Source organism: Mus caroli, chromosome 6, assembly GCF_900094665.2.
Source record: "Mus caroli chromosome 6, CAROLI_EIJ_v1.1, whole genome shotgun sequence".
Classification (NCBI taxonomy): domain Eukaryota; kingdom Metazoa; phylum Chordata; class Mammalia; order Rodentia; family Muridae; genus Mus; species Mus caroli.
In genome coordinates this window covers 49,867,697-49,891,746 of record NC_034575.1, presented here as the reverse complement: position 1 = coordinate 49,891,746, position 24,050 = coordinate 49,867,697, and the positions used below count along the sequence as shown (strand labels likewise).

The 24,050-nt window shown below is 47.3% G+C and overlaps 1 long non-coding RNA gene across 1 annotated transcript in view; it reads right to left on the bottom strand.

Moving 5' to 3' along the window:
• LOC110295571 overlaps positions 1-23,759 on the bottom strand; it is a 52,381-nt gene extending 28,622 nt beyond the window's left edge. The window contains exons 1-3 of the long non-coding RNA XR_003836943.1: positions 23,609-23,759; positions 14,648-14,821; positions 13,189-13,263 (exon numbers count right to left, since the gene is read on the bottom strand). This is a non-coding gene — a long non-coding RNA (uncharacterized LOC110295571). The remainder of the gene's footprint in view (positions 1-13,188; positions 13,264-14,647; positions 14,822-23,608) is intronic.
• Positions 23,760-24,050: the final 291 nt, after the last annotated feature.

Below are 24,050 nucleotides of genomic sequence, written 5' to 3'. Positions count from 1 at the left end.
GCCAGGCTGGGGCCCAAAACAAAGACTATCCCTACCCCCTACAGTCCTCCCCAAAGAAAGGCAACCCTGGGAATTTGGGGATTTGTGCTAGGCCAAGGCAGAGAGTAGAGGTTTGCTAATGTTCAAGGGACTTCATTTTTCTTCCTGGGTCTGCTCTCTTTTCCTCATGCCCATAGCCATCCTGCAGCTTCCTGTGTGTCTACTCAGTGTCTCCTTTCAGGGAGTACAGGCAGAGAATGGTGACAAGGGTGTCTCAGGGGGCCCTGAGGAGCAGCCTTGGCTGTGAGATGTAGGCTTAGGGAGTCTTTCTAGACCACCTGGCGTAGGCTGTGAACTCAGGAAATATATTTCCATCTCCATCTCTAGGGCCCTCAATAATGAGAGGCTGCACTCACAGAAAAAAAACATGATCTCATTCACACTAAGGTAAAAGTGACAGATGAGCTGTAGGTGGCCATGGAAAAGGCCTTTGAGATGAGACTTCAAGTCCCATAGAGCCAGGCAGCAAACCTTGCACCCCTCTGAAAAGAACACTGGAGTAGGCGCTCACTCCGGGACCCACCCTGGACAATGCCCTTCATGTGCACTGGTGCCTGATCCCTCAGCACTTCAGCCTCAGGACAGCTCCTCACCACGCAATACTTTTGGCCATGCCTTCAGGGTGGCACAAGTGGTCCAGTACCAAGTGGAGTACTGAAGAGTTAATGTCAATGGGAGAAGAGAGATGCTGCCAGGGTGTGGGGGCGGAAGGCCAGGGAATACCCTTCATACCCACAACTGAAACAACTCAATCCTAGCTCCATTCACTACCTCTGTGCAAGTCCTTTCCCTTGCTTTACTTCCATTGCCTCCTCAACAACTCAGGAGCTGGGCAAAGAGCAGATGGAAGGTATGATGGGGGGCGTAGGTGAAGCTGCTGATGGAACAGGGCAGCTCACCCTCAACTCTGCCCTAAGCCTTTAAGTCTAAGTTGGGTAATGAGGGAAGGGCCTAGAGACAGGGGAGAGATGAATGGCATAGTGCAGAAGTGGTGAGCAGAAAAGACAAACCCAGTCCTGAGCCCAGTAGAACTCTGAGACCCAGCCAAGACAAACAAAAGAACTGCTTTAGCCTGAGGCCCTCAGAATACTGTTCCCCAGGTGAACAGAAAGCCAGTGAAGCATAAGGAAGTCACTGTGCCCGAGGTGGTCAACACTCTTCCTAAGGTCCATGTGGGGCTCATCAACAAATGGGGGTGGAGGGCTCCTATAGGCTAAAGAGTTGTGATGGGAGCCTCCTCAAGAAGTTCAGGAGAGTAACAAAATGGGAAAGTCTAACAGGGTAATCTCTGTAGCACTAGATATAGCTGAAAATAATTGCCTTCCAGGGGTGAAGATAACAGAGCCAAAGGCATCATGAGGGTTTCCAGGACTAAAAACTGGACAGGAGTTTGCAGAGAGAGGAGAAAAAGCTGGGAGAATGGGACCAGACTGGAGCATAAGAGACCATGGGAAGAGCAAATACTCCCATGTATGTGAACACATTCAGCAATCTGTGTGCACATGTGCATGTGGGATTGGGGAGAGGCAGAGAAATAGAACAGTGTTGAGCAGAATAGGCTTGACCTCCCCAAAGCTGTGAGCATCCAGAACAGAGGGCAGACTGAAAGAGATCAGAGGGAGGCAGAAAGTCCAACAGGGAGGCCATGGTTGCCAGAGCTGAGTGATAATCCCACTGCTAACACCTGATTCAATTAACCCAGCAGATCTTTCCTAAGCACTTGCTTGGTGATCATGGGAAACACATTTGTAAGGTGGGTGTGTACCAGGCAGAGTTCTCAGCAATTTGTGGCTAACCCACTGAACAATCCAATAAATTGATGTCGTTTTCACACATGGTTTATAGACTAGAAAACCAGGGCAGGAGTGGTAAGGGATTCTTGTACCACACCCAGACATTCACTCCAGAGTTTTTGGCCCTGTGCCTGTTTGTGCTCCTGCCAAGGTCCACCCAAGATGGGCAATGTGTCAGGTAGTAGGAACAAAAAATGATTACTAGGAGACTGAGCCAGCCAGACTGACAACTAGCCCCTGCAGTTGGAGCAGTGGAAAGAGGGGCTGGGGGTTTGAGATGGCCAGAGAATTCTGTGATGGCATGAAATAGCAGCACAAGCAATATCAGAATGCCAAGGGAGAGGGCTGGAGGCACTGTCCAGACTCTCTGGTTCCCCATGGAGACACTCTGCCTCTCTGGCTTCATTCAGAAGACCAGATGGAGCTGGTGCAGGAGGCACACATAGTGCCCCAACCCTGGATCTTCTGCTCCACCTCCAGCAGCAAGTCAGCTATAGCAGATGAATTGTTGTGGCTCAACTCCCATCTGCTTTCTCTTTAGGGGCTCAGGGAGGCCAGGTCTGGGTGACTTATAAGGACTTCTTTGAGAACTCCTGGATGGTTCCCCCTTTTCTGCCCTCTGCCCATACCAAAATGGACTTCGGTCATTCATGACTATAGGCTCATTAAGTTATCAAGTATTTAATGTTCCCATAAATGAGCTATAACATCAATCTATGACTTACATAATTATACATTAAGTATATAATTTATATATAATCATACTTTAATTATAGCATTCATTTATGAATTCAACAAATCCAAAGCTACTTTACCCTAGCACTGGGTTCAGCTGGGGAGACAGGGTAAATGGAAGCACATACCTTCTGCAAGTCTGCAGCAAGCCCTCCTTCATAAAGCTGAAAATTCCATGGCAAGCAAGACTGGTGGGTCAAGGGGGCTTTGGCACCAAGTTGAAGACAACAGTGCAAGGTCTTTTCCTCAATCTTGGCCAGTCAGGGCCAGGACAGGGTTAAGGAAGACTTCTTAGAAAGCAGAACACAGCTTAACTTAAGCCTCCAGCTTCTACCCAACATCGCCACGAGGCATGAAAGGTTTCCTCAGGAAAGGTTTACCAGTTCAAAAGGAAAGACCTCAAGAAAGAGACACTCGGGCTTGCCACCGGTCTTATTTTCTTTCTGTTGCCCGATAAAACACATGACCAAGATAACTTATCAAAGAAAGTCCTTAGTTTGGGGGTTGGTCAAAGCTCCAGAGGTTTAGTGTTCATTTTCTGATGGTGGGGAGCATGACAGCAGGTGTCCATGGCGCTAGAGCAGTAGCTGAGCCAAAAGCACAAGGCAGGAGGTTTGGGGTGGGAGGGAGAGAGGGAGAGACAGATAGACAGACAGACAGACAGAGAGGCAGACAGACAGAGAGGCAGACAGAGTGCTAACTGGGAATGGTGTGGGCTTTTGAAACCTCAAACTCCCGTAACACACCTCCTCCAACAAAGCCATATCCCCTAATCCTTCCCAAATAGTTCCATAAACCAGAGATCAAGCATTCCAATACACGAACCTACAGGAGCCATTCTTACTCATTCTTACTCACCACACCACTCGAATGCCCCCAGAGAAGCTGGAATGTGGCAAGCTGTGTCTCTGCACAGACTCTCTCAGATGATGAGTATCTCTGTCTGGGATACAGACCTTTACACATTAGAAATGGCTCCAATATGAAGGCTCTGTGACAAAGAGAGAAGCAAAGACGGATTCAGATAGAGGACTCAAGTGAGAGGACACAGAAACAGGTAGGTAATGTGGAAAAGCTGAAGTTGAAGCTAATGTCTTGGAAAAGTTAATAAAGACTATTGGAGAAACATTCCTTAAAAACAGAATGCTATTTTTAACTGAATACCCAGAGAGTACGCAACATTCTTAGAGAATAAATAGAAAAGTGTCACATCTTGAAGTAAACCTTCAGTTAAAAAGCAGAAAGGTTGCAATGGAATATATTTTTGGAAAGTAGTATAAAATGACGAGTAAGAAGCGATATGAAATGGGGGCTTCAAAGCATAAAGTCTAATATCTCATTGGCAGGAGTTTCAGAGTGGGAGAGCAGCGAGAAGACAGGGAACTATACCTTCAAACAGAAGAGAGGAGATTTTTCCAGAATTCACGGATGTGAGTTTCTGCTTTGAAAACGCCCATGAATTATGGAACAAATCACTGAAGACATGAGAAGGCATGAAATTCAGAACATCAGGGACAGAAGAAAAAAAAAATTAAACAAGAGGAGAACTGATTGATGGTGTACACAGGGCAGGGCTTAAAATGGCATCAGGCGTTTCCACGGCAACACTGGAAGCCTGAGCATGACTGAGTGAAACATCGGAAGGCTCCACAGAAGCTCATTTGCAACCTAGAGTTCCATCTCTAATCAAGCCACTCATCCTATAGGTAAAACAATGAATAAAAGAAGGAAAATATGTGTAGTCAGACATGAAGAGCTCACAAAATCACCTCCTCTGTGTTTCTTAGAAAGTTCCTGGCAAATGCTACTCCAAAGAAAGAAACTAACCAAGAAATAGGAAGTCTGTGATTCAGGACATAGAGGAGTCAGCTGAAAAGAGAGGAAGCGAAACTTTCAAGATGATGATGAAAGATTCTCAAACTAAAGGCCATCAGACATCCGAGGAGAGCCTGCTACTTCAGACTGAAGTCCAGACACACTATGAAATACACAGAAGAAAAGCAAACTAAACAAACAGGAGGTTAAAATAATGCTGGGAAAACATGCACACGCACACATACAATAGTGATTCTCTGTGGTTGAGTGTGAACATCCCTCCCCGAGCCCAGGTGTTGAAGATGTGCTCTAATGCATCAGCAGTCAGAAGAGGGGCTCTACAGAGATGATCAGAACGCAAGGGCTCTGCATCCATCGATAGATTCGAGGATAGATTTATAATTAAATGGCATGGTGAGGAAGTGCTGACAATAAGGCTGTGCCTACTTGGTGGAAGGTGTTGAGATCTTAGGGGCATGCCCTTAGGGGCTGTACATTGCCATCATCTTCTTTCTCCTTTTCACTCTGTCTCCTTCATGGCCATTCTGACGAAAGCAGCTCTGCTCTGCTTGCTCCAAGCCCTCACATGATGAGTTACCTCACCACAGTCCAGAAACAATGGAGCCCAGTGAACATGGACTGATCCCTCTGAAACCATGAACCAAAGTAAACTTCCCTCATCTAAGCTGGTCTTGAACTCTCTTGAGCAAGCTGGCCTTAACTTTTGATCCTCCTGCCCCGATCTTTGGACACGTGGCTATGTTAGAGGTTGGAATCACAAGCCCTGCTCTAGCATGCCACCTATTTTTAGTATAATAGTTCTATTAATTCTTTTAAAAATTGTATACATGATTACAAAGCTTTCTTATCATATCACACACACGCACAGGCACAGGCAAACACACACTCCTCCCCTAACCCCTACTGGATCTACTTCATCTCATCCCATCAGAGTTCCTCTCCTAATTTTATGTCCTCTTAAAAATAATAATAACCTTCAGAGCCTCATTTGTGTTGCACCCACTAGAATGTGGCCAGCCTACCAGGGACCACATCATTAAAGAAAACTGACACTTCCTCCCCTAGCATCCAGTAAGCATTAATATCTCCTTCTGTAGGTGGGGAGACTCATGGCCCTCCTGGCCCATCCAGGTTGGAATGTTCATTGGTTTGATCTAGGACAAGTGTTATGCAGGTAACCACAGTTGTGGTGGGTTTATGAGTCCAGTGGTTTAGTCATATTTAGAAGACACTACTTTGTCCTGGTTCTCCCCAGTCAATGGCTCTTACAAGTATCACATCTTTTCTTCTGTGATGTTTCCTGAGCTTTAGAGATGAAGGGTACTATATTGATGTCCTGTTTATGGCTGAGCACATAACACAGACACATGCACTGCTCTTTGAACAGCTGTGAATGTCTGTGTTAGCCACCAGATAGTGCTCAAAGAAGCTTCCCTTCCCTGATAAGGAGTGAGAGCCTCACTAATAGAGATTTGAAGGACACTTTGATATTATGTCCATTTATCAAACTAATAATAGTGGGTGAACCCCTAGAGTTTATTAACTCTTCCAGACATGTGTTCTTGGACATATTTATGTACCAGAAATGTGTTTTCCTCCTGTGGAGCAAGCTTTAAATCCAATCAAAAGGCCATTGGCTACTCCTACAACGTGAGTGCCACTGCTGTGCCCTTGGGCAGAATTTTCCAGGCTGGTCATTGCTGTAGCCTGCAGTGTTCATAACAGTTTTCTCTCCTGGAAGCATTTCTCAGAACTATGAAACCTAGCCAGCAGGGAGGATGCTTTCCTGTCAGTGCCAGCTGAATTCTCCATATCCAGTGACCAAAGAATATGGTGTCTTCAGCAATAGTCTTACCTTCAAGTTCTAGACAGCAATCAAGATCAATAGAACATTAGAAAGAATTCTCTAGAAACACAGGACTGATAGAACGAATGACTTGGGGGAATGGTATAAAGGGGGTTTATTAACATGTTACAGGCTGTGGTGCAGTTAGTTTAACAAGGGCTGTCAACCAATGGAAAGTCCAAGAATCCAACAGTTGTTCACTCCAGGAGTCTGGATGTCTCAAGTAGTCCTCAGTATACTCCAGAATCCTGCAGAAGTAGGCTCTAATACCAATGAAGGAATGAAGTTGCCAGAAAGAATGAGCTCAAGCAGACTAAGAGCCAAAGCTCCTTTTCTTTCAAGGCAGGGTTTAATGTGTAATGGCCCTGGCTGTCCAGAAACTCACTCTGTAGACAAGGCTGGCCTTGAACTCACAGACTTAAAGGCATGCCCCATCACACCATGCTTGATATAGGCTGCCACAGGAAGTGTAAACCAGATTAAAGGTGGGTCTTCCCACTTCAAATGATTTAATTAAGAAAAATCCCTCACAGGTGTTCCCAGCTGCTTGAGTTGTAGCTCATACCAGATGTAGTCAAGTTAAAAGCCAATAGTACCCATCACAAATGGCAATATAGCTTGTATTATTTTGGACTTTCCCCAGGATATCCCTGACAACTTGAAGGGAGGTATTTCAAACCTGGCACTAGGCTTTTTACTTGGCAACATTTGCCTTCTGAAAGGAGCATATCTATCCAAACCACCACATAGATGATAGATTTATCAACTACTTCTAGCTTTTTGAGGAATCTCCACATTGATTCCCAAACTAGTTGAGCCAGTTTACACTCCCACCAACAGTGAACTAATGCTCTCCTTCTCCCTCCCTCCCTCCCTCCCTCCCTCCTTCGTGTGTGTGTGTGTGTGTGTGTGTGTGTGTGTGTGTGTGTGTGTGTGTGTTTGTGTGTGTGTGTGTGTGTGTGTGTGTGTGTGTGTGTGTGTGAGTGTTGTATCTAGACACAAGGAAACTGTGAAGAAGGTAAGTACAATAGAAAAGAACTATTGAAAATCAAGCCAAATAGAAAAGAACAGCATCAAATACAAGAGTAGAAGACAAAGCAAATGGAAATCATGAGGGGAAAAAATGTGTTTTAAATCCAATGTAGGACATAAAAATAAATAAATAAATAAATAAATAAATAAATAAATAAATACAACAAAATGTATAGCTCCGCCTAGAAATTCCAACAACTACCCAGAGAAAAGTCTAGAATGTGAGAGCAGAATGAAGATGTTATCAAGGACATTACACCTAAAAGTTTACCAGGCTAGTAGGACACAGTGTCTGTATGCAAAGAACTCACCCAGCATCCAGAACAGTGGAGACGATTGCAAACAAATATTTATAATCAGACTTTAGGATCTTCCGAGGCCTTTCAGCTGTCCAGGCCCAGGAATCACAAAAGCAAGATGGTTCTGGGCTTAACAGAGAACTATGCTAGTACTTTGAAGCCAGCCATGATGGCCCCTGCACTCCCAGCACTTGGCAGGAGGATCAGGAAGAAGACAAGACCCTTGTGGGCTACAGTGTGATACCCTGTGTCAAAAATTCAAATAAGCAAAAGAAGATATGGAGATAAATGTTTCTAGCCCACATCTCTGTGCTCTGGAACACCAAGTTTAAGACATTTTCAGGCAGACAGTACCTACGAGTGCTGCTGCCAGGGTGCCTGTCCTCAGTTGCTCTGGAAGGCAGTGTGCCACTGAGACAAGAGCCCAAACCAAGGAGGGGGAAGAAAAGAGATCCAGGGTGTGAGGAACTTAACAGAGGGAAGCAGAAAAAGGACTGTTACATGATGAGATTTGGTGTCCTAAGACACACCTATGTGTCAACCCCAGCAAACTGTAGCTTCGAACCAGAATAGAGGAAGTGAATGAGGCAGGCACCTGTGGATGAAGGAGACAGACACTAGCCAGCCAGATTTGGAAAGAAGAGTCCTAGACAAAAGACATCAGGTAACAAGAAAGGAGACATTTAATTTGAGGGAAAGCGAGCATTGGATAAAGGAGAATGAACTCCAAGGTACAATAGGACTCAGTAGTTGCTTTTAAAAAATGGTTGCTTTTATTCAACAACAAAACAGCTGGTTGAGAAGAGGGAGGGAAAGGGAGCAGAAAGGACATGAGGAAGTTAAGCCATATTTGCTGTAAAAAGGTAAATGAATGAAAGAATAAATGAATGGATGAGTGAATGAGTGAGTGAGTGAGTGATACCATGTATACACCTATTAAAGACAGTGGAGCTAAATAAAGGAGGAAATGGCCGAAAGAATTATGGGTGACTGCACCCTAGAGGTGAGACTGGGCATGGAGAAAGTGGACCTGTGTGTAATCTCCTCCACTTCACTCTGAGCCTTTCAGTACAATTTAACTTTGAATGTATGCTGATGCTAGTTTAAAATTCAAAACTGTGTGGCTACGCCACAGCTCAGGACACAGTCAAGTCTCAAATGTGTGCTTGAGGGAAAGACCCCTGGGACTGGATGATTGTGAAGATAACTGGGAAGACTAGGCTGGGCCTGAAAGTCGCACAGGAGGTAAACCAGCAGAGAGGACTCCTGATATCTGGAGTGGAAAACACTAACTCACGGTGTCCTCCATGACAGCATGGGTTCATACATGGCATCAGTCCATAGTTCTTTAAGTTTCTGTACAAAGTGAACCACAGTAAGAGCCTCATATAGATGCAGGAAAGCAAAATGCTGGGGCCCTTGGCAGTTATCTTGCAGGTAACTTCATTCCAGAGAAGGCTGATGCATTCCAGCCTCTCATTGCTGAGCTACTATGGAGCTTTCAGAAGTCTGAATTCTAAGAGCCACAGACAACACTGGTCCCAGAAGAGTTAATCCTCAAGATCAGGCACATTAGGCAGAAAGCAGTTGCTTTCAGGGGCCACAGCTTAGCGTCTGCTTAAAAGTTTGATGCTTTGGTTTTCATGGATTTTTTAAAACTAATTTTTAATCTTTTAATACATCATGTTAATAAAATATTACAATAGCCCTCCCTTGAGCTTTCTTTGATTTCAGTTGCTTCTGCTCAGCCACAGCCTAAAATACTAAGTGGAAAATTCCAGAACTAATCTGGGGAATGTGACGACATTCATACCGTCCAACTCAATACACACCCACCAGGAGGAAGCAGGAATTATCCCTTGGTCTATGGTGTCCACTGTGAGTCTACTCCCACTGACCTACTGGCCACTCAACAGCTGTACTGGCTCTCAGCTCCATTCTCGTAGCATCCAATGGTTTGCCTTCCAGAACCCTCTCTCCTCATAGCCTAGTAGGCTCTCCAGTACCATCCCTGTCTTTTCATCATAGCACCCGGACATTAGGTCACCCACAGCATCCCAGACTATGTGGGCTCAGTACATTAAGATACTCTGACAGAGAAAATGACTATGGCCTTGCACCTTTTATTGCAGTTATGCTATGGCTGTTCTTTATTAATAGTTGCTCGTCTCTCTCTTACTATGCTATTATGCCTAATCCATAAGTTTATTTTGAACCGTAGGACGATGCACAATCAAAGGGAGCTACTGTTCTGAGCTTGCGGTGTTCCTTTAGTGTTTTGTGCTGGGCAAGTGAGGTTCCTCTATTCCCATCACTGGGGAGAGCTCACATCTTTGCTTAGCACTCTGCCAACAGCTTCCTGAGATGTTCCCCCCTCCCCGCTCCCCATGCAGCAGAAGTCATTAGGGAAAAAAAAAAAACAAGAAAAGCATGCAGGAGTCAAGGCATCCCTGACTTTTGCAAGGCCCCAGGGAAAGCCAGCAGTGGTCTGACTTTGTGCCTGCCCCCCTGCTTCCTGTTGGCTGTTTGAAGACGGACAGAGTGAGTCTGCACCCTCTTCCTAGTGCTAGGAAATTTCTATGGAGGAGAAAAAAGACATCTGTGCATTCCTTCTTTCTGAAAACTTCATCCAAATGGTCCCTTGATACAGAGCCCTTCCATTTTCCAAGTCAATAAATTAAATGCTTGCTTGGTGATTGCTGGAACCGCTAGAGCTCATTATGGTTTGCACTGGTTTGAGGGGAAGTGTGAGGTAATTAATAATCATGTGTCTCTTGCCAGATGCTGTGCTGTGCTTTGGAAAGGCTATCTCTATAGTATCTCAGGCCACCTCAGGAGACAGGTACCACTGTAATCCTCATCTTATAGATTAAGAAACTGATGGCCAGAGAGGTTAGGTAGCATGTGAGATGGAGATGGAGTTAGATTTCTGTGGTTCTGACCATTGTTCTTGTGAGGCCTCCATCTGTGTTCCACTACAGTATCAGAAATGCTGATCTTAGATCAGAATCTGAAATTTTAAGATCCTTAGGATGTCATGCAGGAGCCTGAGTGAGCATACCTTCTAGACCCGGCCTCAGGGCCTCGATTCCTTGTCTGAACTGAAAGGACCCGAGAACTGTGATGATTCCGGCCCTGATACACCTATGAATAAACTATCTGGACCAGTATTTCCAGCTGTCGCATGCCCTGCTGTTCCTGGTTCTGAAAATGTAAAGTCTAGGAGGGCGATTCTCCTGTAGGCTAAGAAGCTTGGTCCTATAATCTGAGATAAGCATCAGTGGAGACAAATTCAGGAGAGAGTCTTGGAAAGCACCCTGGTGTCTTCAGGACCATAGTTGAGAGGGTTCCATAGCTACTTGAACCCTGAGAGTCTTCTCCCTTTGCTCTGAGGGTCCTGGGTCAGCAACAGGCAGGGAAGTGGAGAGGCAGGTCTTTGCAGAGACATGCTGTGCTGTAGTATGGGTGTGCCAGGTAACAGGACCTGGAAGGAATGGACCCTCAAGGATCCCTAAGTATTGAGGAGAAAGGAGCTTCAGCAAACTCATGTCTCATTATAAGGCTGGAGACAAAAAATAGGTAGCCTAGGACCCAGCCTGGGAGAAATGTTCTTACCAGTCCTTAAAGAGCAGTGGTGATAGGAGAAGCCAGTGAACTGCAGTGCAGGGGAGTCTCTGATGGGAAACTGGACCACTCTCAAAACCCATGGTCTTTTGGGATGACCCTAGAAGCTCGAGGAGTTAGCATATGGCCCAGAGGAAGCTGCCATTCTCCTGAAGGAAATGGAGAGGGTTGCTGTGTTTTCCAGAGCTTAGGGAAATTAGGAAAGCATGAGTATCCAGGAAGTTGCAGTCACAGCCAAACAGGTTCATTCAAGGATGCTTCCTTCTTCCTCCACAGCTGGCTGTGATTGTAGACTAGATCAGTGATTGACACTGGAACCCCCACCCTTTGAATGGAAAAGACCTTGGGTACCTGGAACCTATTGTATGCTAAGGGTACCCAGAACCGTTGTCCCTCCCCACCACGGGAACACACAATGACCCCACCTTCCACACACTATTTCTCCCCCACATGGAAATCAGGACATCTGCACTGATGCCCCCCCCCCTTCCGTGACTTGCTGGGAAACCTTGTGATCACCAAACAAGATTACAGTCCACCATCGTCACTTGGGGCCTCAGAGATCAAAAGAGCTCTTGTATGGCTCTTTGTTGACCTTGCACAGAGACTTGGACTTTCTACCCTTAAAGAGAGTGAGGGGCTTATTATCCAATTCTTGGGGATCATATGAACCCTCACATTCTTTACAGTGGAACAACATCTCTTAGTCACCTTTGGTTCAGAAGTGCTAGATTCCTGTGCATCTCAGGGTTACTAGTCATCATGTAACATAAAAGTCAGGGGAGAAGCAGCTGACCCTATGGACATAGGCAGACGCCTTGTACCTATGACCTCCTGATAATGTCAGGCACAAGACCTGTTCCTGTTCTCCCTTCCTGTCTCCTTCCCTTCAGAATATTGTGGTCCCCAATTACTCAGAGCTGCAGGAGGCCTGCCAGGGAAGAAATTAGAGCTACACATCAGCTATTCTATATTTACCACCTGATGGCCAAGGAGGATCTATCTTCTGCACAATTAAATGAAAAGAGTTTTAATATCAGCAAAGCAAAGGACTCTAGCAACAATGGAGAATTAGGTTAGAGGCAGCAATTGGATTAGTGCCGAGCTGCAAGTGAAATGAAGACTTGGACACGGGAGTGTTATCCTTCTCCTGTGACAGGCTCTTCCTTGGCAGGGGCGGTGGGGGGGGCGTAGGGAGGGTCTGGGATGGGAGGAGTTGGGCTGGATTCCTAAAGCTAACCCAACTCCCACCCCAAGGGACGAGAGGCCAGAAGAGGCAACCTTTCTCAAAATCCTCTGTAGCTGAGCAGATAAGGGGATAAATTTGCGGTCATGGATGCCACTCTGGTACCTCCCACTCATATCATCCAGCTGGCACATCCCCAGCTGAGAAATAAACCTGCACAGGGTCCTAACATCCATCCTTCCTCCCTAGGCTGTCATCACCTTTCCCCAGGACTGCTGCTGTCACCGTCTATCCTCTGTCTCTTCTCTCTTGTGCTCACCCTGTAACTACATGGTGTGTTCCCCTTGAACCAGCCTCCCTCCCTGGAGGAGGCATCAGGACACAGAAACATATGTTCTCAGGTGACAGTTCCTGTGATCACAACAAAGACATCACATGTGCGGAGAACATAGACAACTAATGGCCCTTTCTTTATTTTTCCAGTTTCGGGATTGTTTTCCTTGAGCTTATTAAATGGAGTGTTCATCCAGAAGAAGGGGGGGGGGCACACAGCTCATTGCTTCTGATTGCCTATTCTATGGCCACTGTTCCAGACCTGACTGCAGACCCAGGGCCTTGGTTAGAAACTAGAGCAGCTCCTTCCCGCAGCTGTGGAAGCATGGGTGTCAGACCTCCCATCAGCCCTGGGAAGCATCCTGACTTGCTTCGCCCTATGAAGACATACTTGTCCTCACCCTATCTCTCTGAGCCTCTGAAAGGAAAACTCCATAGCCAACTGGGTCTTATCTATTCACCTACCTTATGACGCCAAGTCCTCCTCTTACTCAAGTCTTCTAGAACTAGTCCAAGTTTTCTCAAGCTGACAGGAGTCATCTGGAGAACCAGAAACCATTAGTCATTACCACTTAGCCCCCACATCTGGCAGACCCAAGAATCAACTGGAGATCTTGAATTATCATCCCAAGTATAGGAGGAAAAATTTCAGGAAGCAAAATGGCCTCCAAAGAAATAGCATTAGATAATGGGACTCTCTGGTCCACAAATCAGTGAAGAGCCAAAGAAATGAAGCAGGGGCCACAAAAACAACATGATGAATAAAGGGGATGTGTCTGAATATTTAATACCTAAAGCTAGGAGGCAAATATATATATATGTATATATATGTATTATTTTTTTTGGTTTTTCGAGACAGGGTTTCTCTGTGTAGCCCTGGTTGTCCTGGAACTCACTCTGTAGACCAGGCTGGCCTCAAACTCAGAAATCCACCTGCCTCTGCCTCCCAAGTGCTGGGATTAAAAGTGTGCGCCACCACCCCTGGCTGCAAAAATAACTTTTACAGACCTCTGGAGGAAAGCATACCAAAGTACTAGAAATAGATGTAGACACATCTGAGAGACTAGAGTAGAGCCATGAAGTCATTCCTCCCTCACCAGCCATGTGATCTTACGTCTGAGATATCCGTTGGATACCAAAATCCTGAGACAGTAAAGTTCCTAACACAGAACAGCACGGTCTTCATGCTTCACACACATTTAGTATATTTAAAACATCTCTGGAATTCTTATATTACCCAATATAAAATAAGTGCCAAGCAAATAATTATTGTACTTACCAGAAAAACAAATCTGTGCACGACCAGAACTGATAATATTTTTTTCCTGAATACTTAACACCCACATAGGGCCACTGTGCTCTAATGACTTTAGGGGTGCCATGGGAACCACTATACTAAAATCTCTTTGTGGGCATCACAGGGACCACTGTAATGTTGCTAGAGATACTTGCCTTGCTTCATGGGCGACACAGCAAGTCACGGTGTGCACACAAAGACAGCCAACTATAGCCACGGTTCTTTCCACTGTCTGTACTCTATAAAGGAACCCAAATAGGAAACCAAATCTGCCGTTGCCTGTACTTGGAGTGTGTTCTTCTAGCTGGGCTGCCTTGTCTGGCTTCAGTGGGAGAGCATGTGCTTAGCCTCACAGAGATTTGGTGTGCCAGGGTGGGAGGATATCCAGGGGGACCCCATCCAGTCAGAGGAGAAGGGAAGTGGGTGGGGAAAGAACTGTGGAAGGGGATGACTGGGAAGGGGCAGAGAGCAGGGTGTAAAATGAATAAGTAAAATATTTTAAAAATCTGGGAAAAAGATGCCAAATATGAGCATGGTTGATGTTGTGTAAATACATACAAACATACATACATACATACATACATACATACATACATACATACACACAAGATAAGCCAGAGCACTTACCACTGTACTGTTCAGGAAAGACTAGGTGCTTAACAAATCTGCATGCTTCAAGCTGTCTCCCAGTACCCAAGGTAGCTGTGTGTCATCGTTCACACTTTATCCATCTGACGTTGCATTACTCAGCCCTGTAGCCAGTAGCCTCGTACAACTTGTCTTCCTCATCCCGATTGCTCCCTGTTCCCAAACAAGAGCCAGTCACTCTTCTCTGACAGTCTAGTGAGTGTCCTAAAGTCCCTCTTGAGGGCAAGACTTTGGAGGGGTGGCCCAGATGGTTGTTCCCTAGCCTCTTCCCGGGGGTGAGGGGGGGCGCCTTCCCTTTTCACATCCCCATCACACCTGACTGTATTGCTCACCCTTCTTAACTTCGGTGGCAGGCTTTGTCATGGAATCTCTGCACCTCACTTTTCTCATAAGATAAAGCAAGGGGAGAAGCAGTGTTGCATCACTGGACTGTGCTGAGGCGCAGTAAAGAGGACAAGACTGTTGTTTAGAACTCGGAGTCTGTAGTGTCTAGAGAATATGAAGGTTAGCTATCCTTATCATTATGCCATGGACAGCCAATGTCTCCCTTTGGCCCCTGCCACATCCAGAAGTCTCATGAGTGACCTCCTAGGCAGGAGCTGTGTGTGTGTGTGTGTTTTTTTTTTTAAGATTTATTTATTTATTATATGTAAGTACATTGTAGCTATCTTCAGACACTCCAGAAGAGGGCGTCATATCTCGTTACGGATGGTTGTGAACCACCATGTGGTTGCTGGGATTTGAACTCTGGACCTTTGGAAGAGCAGTCGGGTGCTCTTACCCACTGAGCCATCTCACCAGCCCGGAGCTGTGTGTTTAAGAACTCGTCCTTGTAGGCTTTGTGATGGCTTCAGGAGTAAAACAGCCACCTCCCTCCTTGAAGTGCCCATGATGAAGACAGCAGCTGGGCCACAGCTGACCCATCTTCTTGTACTGGCATTGTTGCATCTGCTTTTCACTTGCATTATTGAAAGCAAAGACAAATCACCAATTCCCTTCAAAGGCCAGCCTGATTTTCACATAAAGAATGTCACCTTCTCTTCTGGGTGTGCCTCATAGATACAAGAGGCTCCATTTAACTAAAACACATGGAAATAATAAACCAGGCTTCTGTCCCTAGTATTTGTCTTTTCCCAGCAGAGTCCTTGGATAATGGGCCCTCCATGTGGTCCATAGACATGCACGTCTGAGACAGAGAACACAATCATAATCAAATAGCCTGACTCCTAGATGACTTAGCTGGGACCACTGTGACAAACAATCCCGGCTAGGATACTCCTAGAACAGAAATTTGTTGCCTCATAGTTCCACATGGCTAGGAGCCCAAAATCATTGCCTTGGAAGGCTGTGCTCTGAGACCTCACTCCTTGGCTTGTGGGTGTATTTCCTCTTTCATATGACTTTTCTTCTTTTCTGCCTCTGCCTCAATCACCTCTTCTCATCATGACACCAACATATTGGCTTAGAGCCTCCCCAGGGATATCATTTTACCTTAATGACATCTTTAAAGCCCTGGTTAGACTTCAGGTATAGCTCAGTTAGAGCATGTGCCTAGCACGTCTGCGCTCTCAGGTTCCACCGCCACTCAGCACCACCGAAAATACAGTGAAAAGTTCTAGGTGCAAATGAGCACATTTTAGGCAGTAGGGTTTGAAAGCTCAAGATGAGGATTTGAGGGAGAACTGAGGAGCCTGTGCTACCTTGGGTCCTCAAGTTACAACCACTTCATTTCCAATCATATACTATGAGCTCACTGCTCTGGTATCTCACCTCAACCCTACTCCAGTCTCTCCAAAGCTGACCTCCTCTCCTGCAAGAAGTCTTCATCCCGCCCCAGCTGCAGCCTCCTCCCACATCTGAACCTCTTATCTCAGACCCTTGCCTCTCAGCCTGTGGAGAGCTAATCTCCCAAATGGGCCCTGAAATGTGGAGGAGCAGGGTCATACCAAGAGGGAGATGGAGGGAGTGCCAGAGTGAATGGCTGGGAGTTGGGGGTTGGGGTAGGGACAACCAGACCAGCATAACCTGAAGGCAGGGACTTAGGAGCAGGAAGATACCTGGGTCTATTTGTCCTTCTTGCTCTCTGCCCTGGCCTAGCTACCAGATGTTCACGATGTCCCCAGGGACTCCTCCGCCTCCAGTCCTGAGAGGGTCAAAGGGAACCCCTGTGATTTCTAGCTAGAGAAAAGCATGGCTGTGTCTTAACCTAGTCTCGCCCCGACTTGTGCTTCAGATCCGTGCTGTAGCCTTGACCGGTTGCTCTTTTGGCTACAGGCCTCTCAGCTGCTCAAGACTATGCTGTGGGTGAGAACGAGTCAAAGGCACGGCCAGTAAAATCCTTGGGGTTCCAGCATTATTTGTTTTCACCAGTGTGTTTTGATCACTGGAACCGTTTCTGGCACACAGCAGAGCAGAGGCTCAACAGAAAAATCTGAATACACGAGAGAGAAGGATGAGCAAGCATAGTCTCTGACCTTTTGTGTGCTGTGGAGATGGAGAGTCCCCTCCAGGACCCAGCTAGTAGGGGGTCCCTCAAGGCACCAGCTGAGGAAACAGGAAGGGCTCTATGGCTACGGACTTGACCCTTGAGCCTGGGTCAGGAGAGCAAGGGCAGACAGGAAGTTCTAAATACTAATAAACTGACCCAGTGAATATACTGTTACCAAGCATGTGAGGTAGATGCCCGGACACCAGCCAAATAAAGCAAAAACAAACAAACAAACAAACAAACAAACAAACAAACAAAAACTTGGAGTCTGAGGCACACCTGCCTTGCCTCTTGTTCCCTGGCTGCCCTAGACCTTAACTGAGTCACTTCTCTTTCATGCCCTTAGTTCCTAGTTTCCAGTATGGCAAGAAGGTATCAATAGCCCTCTAGTGGGCTGCAGAGATGGCTCAGTGGCTAAGAGCCCTGACAACTCTTTCAGAAGTCCTGACTTCAATTCCCAGCAACCACATGGTGGCTCACAACCATCTATAATGGGATCCGATGCCCTCTTCTGGTGTGTCTGACAGCTACACTGTACTTACATTAAAAAAAAAATCTTAAAAAAAAAAAAAGCCCTCTAGCTCTGATGATCACGTTTCTCTTGGGCCTTGGGAGAGTCTATCCCAAGAAGGTAAGCAATGGTCTCCCCAGAGACATTCAGAAAGGACTGTCCATCTCAAAGGGCAAGGGGGAGCATGGGAGTTCAGATCCTGGAAAGGTTGCAAGAGAGAAGGGAGTTCAGATCGAGTAAGGGCTGCAGTGAGAACTAGCTTTGCCCTGACTCCCACGCCTCCAGCCAGCCCTGCAGAACTCAGCAACCCGGAGTTCCTTGGCCCCAGGGGTGCTGAAAGAGCCCTGTAGACTTCACAGGGTCAAGGCCATGGCATTCTCTAGGGGGACCCAGGCTGCCTGCAAGAGTTCCAAAGATCACATGTAAAGCAGTTGGAGGATCTCAGGCTGGGAGGCCAGAGATCTGCTTTCAGCCCCTGCCTGGATGCAGATTTCCTGCATGGCCACCGTCAAACCGCTCCCACTGTCTTGTTACTGGCACAAGTTCTGAGTCCTGAAGACCCAAAGCTGTTTCCGTGGTGCCCGCAGGAAGGGAATCCTAGTCAGGCACACACCACTGCAGCCTATGTCCTTGACCTCCCTGAGCAGATACCGTCTGCTTGGCACGTCTTTGTGAGCAGTCTTCCTTATGAAGCCTGGCCCAGGGTGCTTCATGTAGGTTTGCAGCCAGCAGTATGGGGCCAGGTCCTGTACCAAAGCAGAATTCCACACAGGGAAAGGACACTGGGGCAAAAAAAAAAAAAAAAAACCCAAAAAAAGAGCCTCAGAAACAGATGAGCAGGAGATCTTGGGCTCAAGGAATTTAGAAAAGTAGTTTTCGGGAGTTAAGGAAGAATTCAGAGTTCCAGTCTTCTTTATACCTACTTTTATCTGATTTTATTTCTAAGCATTTTCTTTCCTTTTTTTTTCACATCACAAATTGCCATTTCTTCCTTATGATAATGATTTATTTGGCATTTATAATGTGTAAGATATGGTGCAAATTAATTAAACATCGCCACAGCCTACTGGTGAGATCCCACCCGGAGTCTTGCTTCCAGAGCACACAGAACTGGCCCATGTCTCTGGCTGGTACAGTCTCGTCTCCCTAATGCCTGTCCCGACACAGGTGATATTGAACACACTAAACAAAGACGTCCACCTTCATGGAACGCATATTCCAATGCAGGGAAACAATGAAAAGCTAAGTAAGGGAGCTAAGATGCATCCCAACAAGAGGGGACACACAGAAAACTGCAGAGAGAGGAAGTGGCATGGTTCTGAGTAGAAGGAGCCATCTGCTCAGGAGAGCCCACTGAGGTGAAGGAGTAACCCATGCAGACATCTGAGGACATGGCGGGTGCAAAGAGCCTGGATGAGGAACAGTAAATAGACCAGCCTGCTGGAACGAAGTCAATGAAGTAAAAGCAAAAGATGGTCCTGATGCAAGGCACACAGGCCTTCCAGGTGCTCAGTGTTTGGCTCTGAGTGAAGTAAGGAACCCCAGGAAACCTGGGCAAATGATATAGATTGAGTGGTATAAGCAATAGGAGGGGACAGGCTGTGGACTGGGGAGCTGACTAGCTTACATAGTGAGTCCACCCCTCACTTGCCCCCCCCCCCCCCAGGAAGAAGAGGCCAAGAGTTCAGAGCCCATTAGCCCTGAAGGTGAGCCCTGAGCTAGGGACTTGGGCCAATGGGAGAAGGAGGCAGGCCTAAGGAGCAGTTAATGCTGTGGTCTGAGCCACTCTGAGCAGTATCGGTTCCTATGATACATCAGCCTCTAGAAGTGTAGTGTCTACCCACCTGCAGCTGCTCCCTGTGGACTGAAGGCCAAAGAAGAGACTAGCAAAGTCCTCGGGATGGGTGAGTCTGGGCCCATGGATTGCTCAACAGACCCCACTGGAACCAGGCATGACCCCCTCAGTCTGGCCCACTTCTCGCAAGCCTCTAGATCACCAGAGGAAACTATTGCTTCTACCCAGACCAATAGAATCCTTTAGTGCTTCCAGGAAGGTGTCCTGAGGGAACTTGTTCGGGATAAAGAGGGAGATGACCAATGAGGTAAGGTAAAGGGTAGGCCCACATCTGTTTGTGCTCAGGGTATCCAGAGCTCAGAGATACAAAACAGATAAAGCTCGTGACCCAGAGCTGAGCCCAGAAGCTAAGAGGGGCAAGCAGATTAACTTCTCCAAATCTCAACTTCTCATCTATGAAATGGGCTGAATGTTTCCAAACTTTATGAAGCTTAAAAAGTGAAACAAGGGACCCTAGATATAGCTTGGTGGTTAACGGCACTTGCTACTCTTGCAAGGAAGCCAGGTTTAGTTCCCAGCACCCACATGGCAGCTCACCACCACTGAGAGGATACATGCACATAGCCTTGTGACTGTCTTTTCCAAGTCATGTCCAGCATGAGACCTCAACTTAGGGTGTTGCTTCGGGACCTCTGAAAAGTGAGCTTTCTTCCTGCTGAGCATTTTCAGGGGCTATACAGAATGAGTTTCTACATTGGACATATTCAGTCATATTCAGAGTAGATTGTACACTTTGCTGCCAGACTGCTGGTAGAAGGGTCACATGCCATTTCCACTCAGCTGTGCCCAAAATCACAGAGCTAGCTGCCTCTTTCCTCACTTGTGACTTGGAGCTGGTGATAACTGTTCAGCAGGCTCTTTAAATGGTGTGCGTGCACACACTTGAGTCCTAGAACAGCGCCTGGCACTTGGATCATTTTTTCATTGCTCAGTCAGATGCAGCCACTCCTTGGCTGCAGGCCAGAAGATTGTGTGCCAGCAAATGCCATATGGGGCCTTGGGCTAGCACTTTTTCTCTCTGTAACCTCCACATTTAATGATTTAGGTTCTCCTGGGATCAGGTGAGTAGGAGTAAAGTGGACCTATGTCTAACCATCCACCCGGCCCTGGACCCGCTTGCAGACCCCATCCATTGTCCATGAACAATCCACTCACTGGCTTGGGAGAAGATTCACTCACAGGATCACAGAGAGGTCTTTGCAGAGACACTGATGCTAGACATGTCTGAAAAGCCTTGTCCCACGTTCCCTAGGTGAACATGGAGAGCTCTGAAACCATAAGGTCCAAAGGTGTGAAGCCTGGGAGCAGGGCTCAATAGACTAGTGTGTGTCTCACTGAGCTCCCGGGAGAGCTGAGTGAGCTCCCATAGAGCTCATGCTTCCGGTCTTGGAGAGTGGTAAAGCCAGGAGGATTGCTTTTGGGTTTCTCCCTGGTGCCCTTGCACCCAACCACCAAGTGTTAAAGGCCATAGAAACCCTTGAGGACTCACACTGATCAGCCACACAGGGTCCAGAGAGCTTGCCTTCTCCCTACCCAGGCACCATCATGCTGTCAGGCAATCCCGCCCTTCGAGAGCTGCAGTGACCAGCCTTACATCTCAGCCTCAGGCTCAGTCTCTGCTCTTGGGAGCAAAGAAGACCATTTCCTACCATCTAGGTAGTAGAGCGGGGAGCCAAGCTGTGAGAGGAGACATAAATAAAAGGCAGCCTGTGAGCAGCCAACGTGGCCCCTGGCACCAGCACTGTGTGTTCAATAAGATCTGGGCTTTCTCCCTTCCATGCCTCTCAGCCAGGCTTGGTCCACCCCTGAAGTCCCAACTCCCAGCAGAGACTCCCCCACCCCCACCCCCAGCATCCCACTCTCCCCGCCACCTTCTTCCGGGAGCCTGTTCTGTAAGCAGGTCTTGTGGTAGCAGCCTCAGCCTTAATTTTAGTTCTGGGCTGGGTAATTTCCCGTGATTACAGGCCCTGTCAGTATAGCAAGCACTCCAGCTGCTAGCAAGCCAGCAGGCCTCATCAGAGTAGGGCCAGGCACATGTTCACACACGTGCCTCACCCTCAGGGACACATGCGAGAGAGCATGTGTGTGCACTAGCAAGCATTTGCACGCTCACACATGCACACCCCTACACTTGCACACTGATGCATGCACACTCACATATATGTACACACTCAAATGAACATTCAGCTTATTCAGGACCAGGACCCGGGCGTCCTCAGCCAGGCTGTGTGTACATAGCCTGCACCATGTTCATCCTACCAGAGAGAGCTCTCTGTTCCATGCACATATATCGCACCCCCCCCCACCCCCAGAGCAAATGATGAGTCTGACAACAAGGACAGGGACAACAGACATAACGGGGCACTGTGGGACAAGGGTGTTTCTTAGGGACCCTCCCCTTCCTGCCAGAATCCTTCTCTTCTCTCTCCCCTAGACTTTCCAGGCTAGCACTAGAAAGCAACGCCTTATCCCTTTCCTCATAAGCACTCCGTGTGTTCATGTCGGTGCTTCCATGGCTGGACAGTGTCCCAGGAAGAACATGTGCTGGAAGATGCCAGGGTGGCAGTGTTAGAGTTGAGGAGGTATTAGAAAGTAGAGCCACGTGGCATGTAATTAAGTCAGAAGTACTCATGGAAAGAACTAATGCTGATATTGGGGAATGAGTTGATTCTTAAGAGAATGGGGTACTACAAAGCTGTTCCTGATGTTCAGACTCCCCTTTCTGCCTTGCCCTGTGAAGTCTTCAAACACACACCCTTCCACATGTGCTCCCAGTGTAATGCATCTACCACGTGTTGAGGAACCTAGAGGTCCTCACCAAATCTGAGATGTCCCCATGCTCTTGGGCACCTAGAACTGTGAGTTAATCTCATGCCTGGTTTTTACGAATTACTCAACTTCAAGCATTTTGTTCTAGCAACACAAAACAGTTGAAGACAGACATCTGCTATGGATCATGACTAGGACCCTCTCCATCTGTGGATATGGCCGTAAGTGAAGCAGAAGGAAGACTGGCCATATAAATGGAATGCTTCGATAATGTATAGCTGGTCCTTGCTGTATAGGTGACTTCCTGGCTGTCTAGCTCCAAAGCTGACACTTACTGCACGTCCACAGACATTCTGGACCATTTGAGGGGCTTGACATACAGTGCTCAGCCAAATGAGAGGACACTCTGCTTTTTTGTTCCAGGTGTCCTACTTTTTAAAAAAATGTCACGTCAAGGAGGTGACAAGGTTTATTTTGTCCCTATTTATTACATGGGCTGTGAAGGACAAGAGAGTCTCAGTTTAGGGTCTGCATGGAGCCTGATGCAGCATGATGTGACTTACACATGGAAAACTGTGGCAAGAGAATGGTTAGGACATCATCCTGGTTGGAACGATTTGGATGATCCTTATTGGTTGGCTGGAAGAACTGGGTGACCCTTTGTGGGACATCTTATAGGACAATCACAGACGCAAACTTGAGCTTCAGGGAATTACTTGGTGGTGTCCCTATAGAAGGAATGCCTACTGAGCTTTCCCCAGGCCCCACACAGCATCTTTGCTCCCCATCCAACTACCTTCTACATGGAGTTTCCTGTGCTCCAGCACCACAGAGACTAGCTTTGAGCCTTCATATGCAGATATGATCATGGAGAGACACACAGAATTTTGCCTCTGCCTTCTTGCCAGCCCCCTTTTCCAACTTTCTCCTTTCAAGCCATCCCCACAGCTTCGTTGACAGCTCGACCACCCATTTCACATGCCTTTGCTCTCCTGTGTCCCCCAGACAGGCCTAGGTCTGAAGATCTTATCCCTGACTGTAGCATTCCTGGGCACAGCCTGCCTGAGGGTGGCCAAACACAGATGGCTATGGAGCCCAGGCTCCTCATTCCTATGGGCTTGAGTAAGGGGCTTCCAAGGGGGCGTAGGCAATGGGCAGAGCTGTGGCTTGGCCCATCTGGTCTGTGCTGAGCCCTTGATGAGGAAAAACTGGCTTCAGAGCTACCGCACAGCAAGGCTGCTGGCTGAGCCACTGAAGGCCTTCTGTGAGGACATGAGAAGCCCTCAAATTCCACCCAGACTGCTCCTGTCTGCTTACCTCACATCATGATATCCAAGGCCACTGGATGTCTGGGAGGGCCCTCTGTGAAGGCCATCTGTCCAGCAAGAGACCAGAGCTACACATACCAGAGCCACGCCCAGCAGAGCTGTGGACCATGCCGGTGCCATGGCGATGCCATCTCGGCCAGCCTTTCCCAGCCCGGTAACCATGGGAATGTACTCAGGGCTGCGGCTGCTTATGCAATGCCTCTGAGGGAGGGAGGCTCACGGACCCACCTACTTGCTGCAGGGAAGCCAGAGCCCCAAAAGAATCTGTGAACACGTATGCTACCCACCTGCTTCTCCTCACTGAGAGGCAGGGAGAGCACCACACATTCTCATCATTTATCATATAACAACACCCTACCTGGGTTAGAATGACCCCAAGGGGAAGAGAGGACAAGAAAGAGAAAGTAGGCAGGGGGGAATTCTAACTAGGA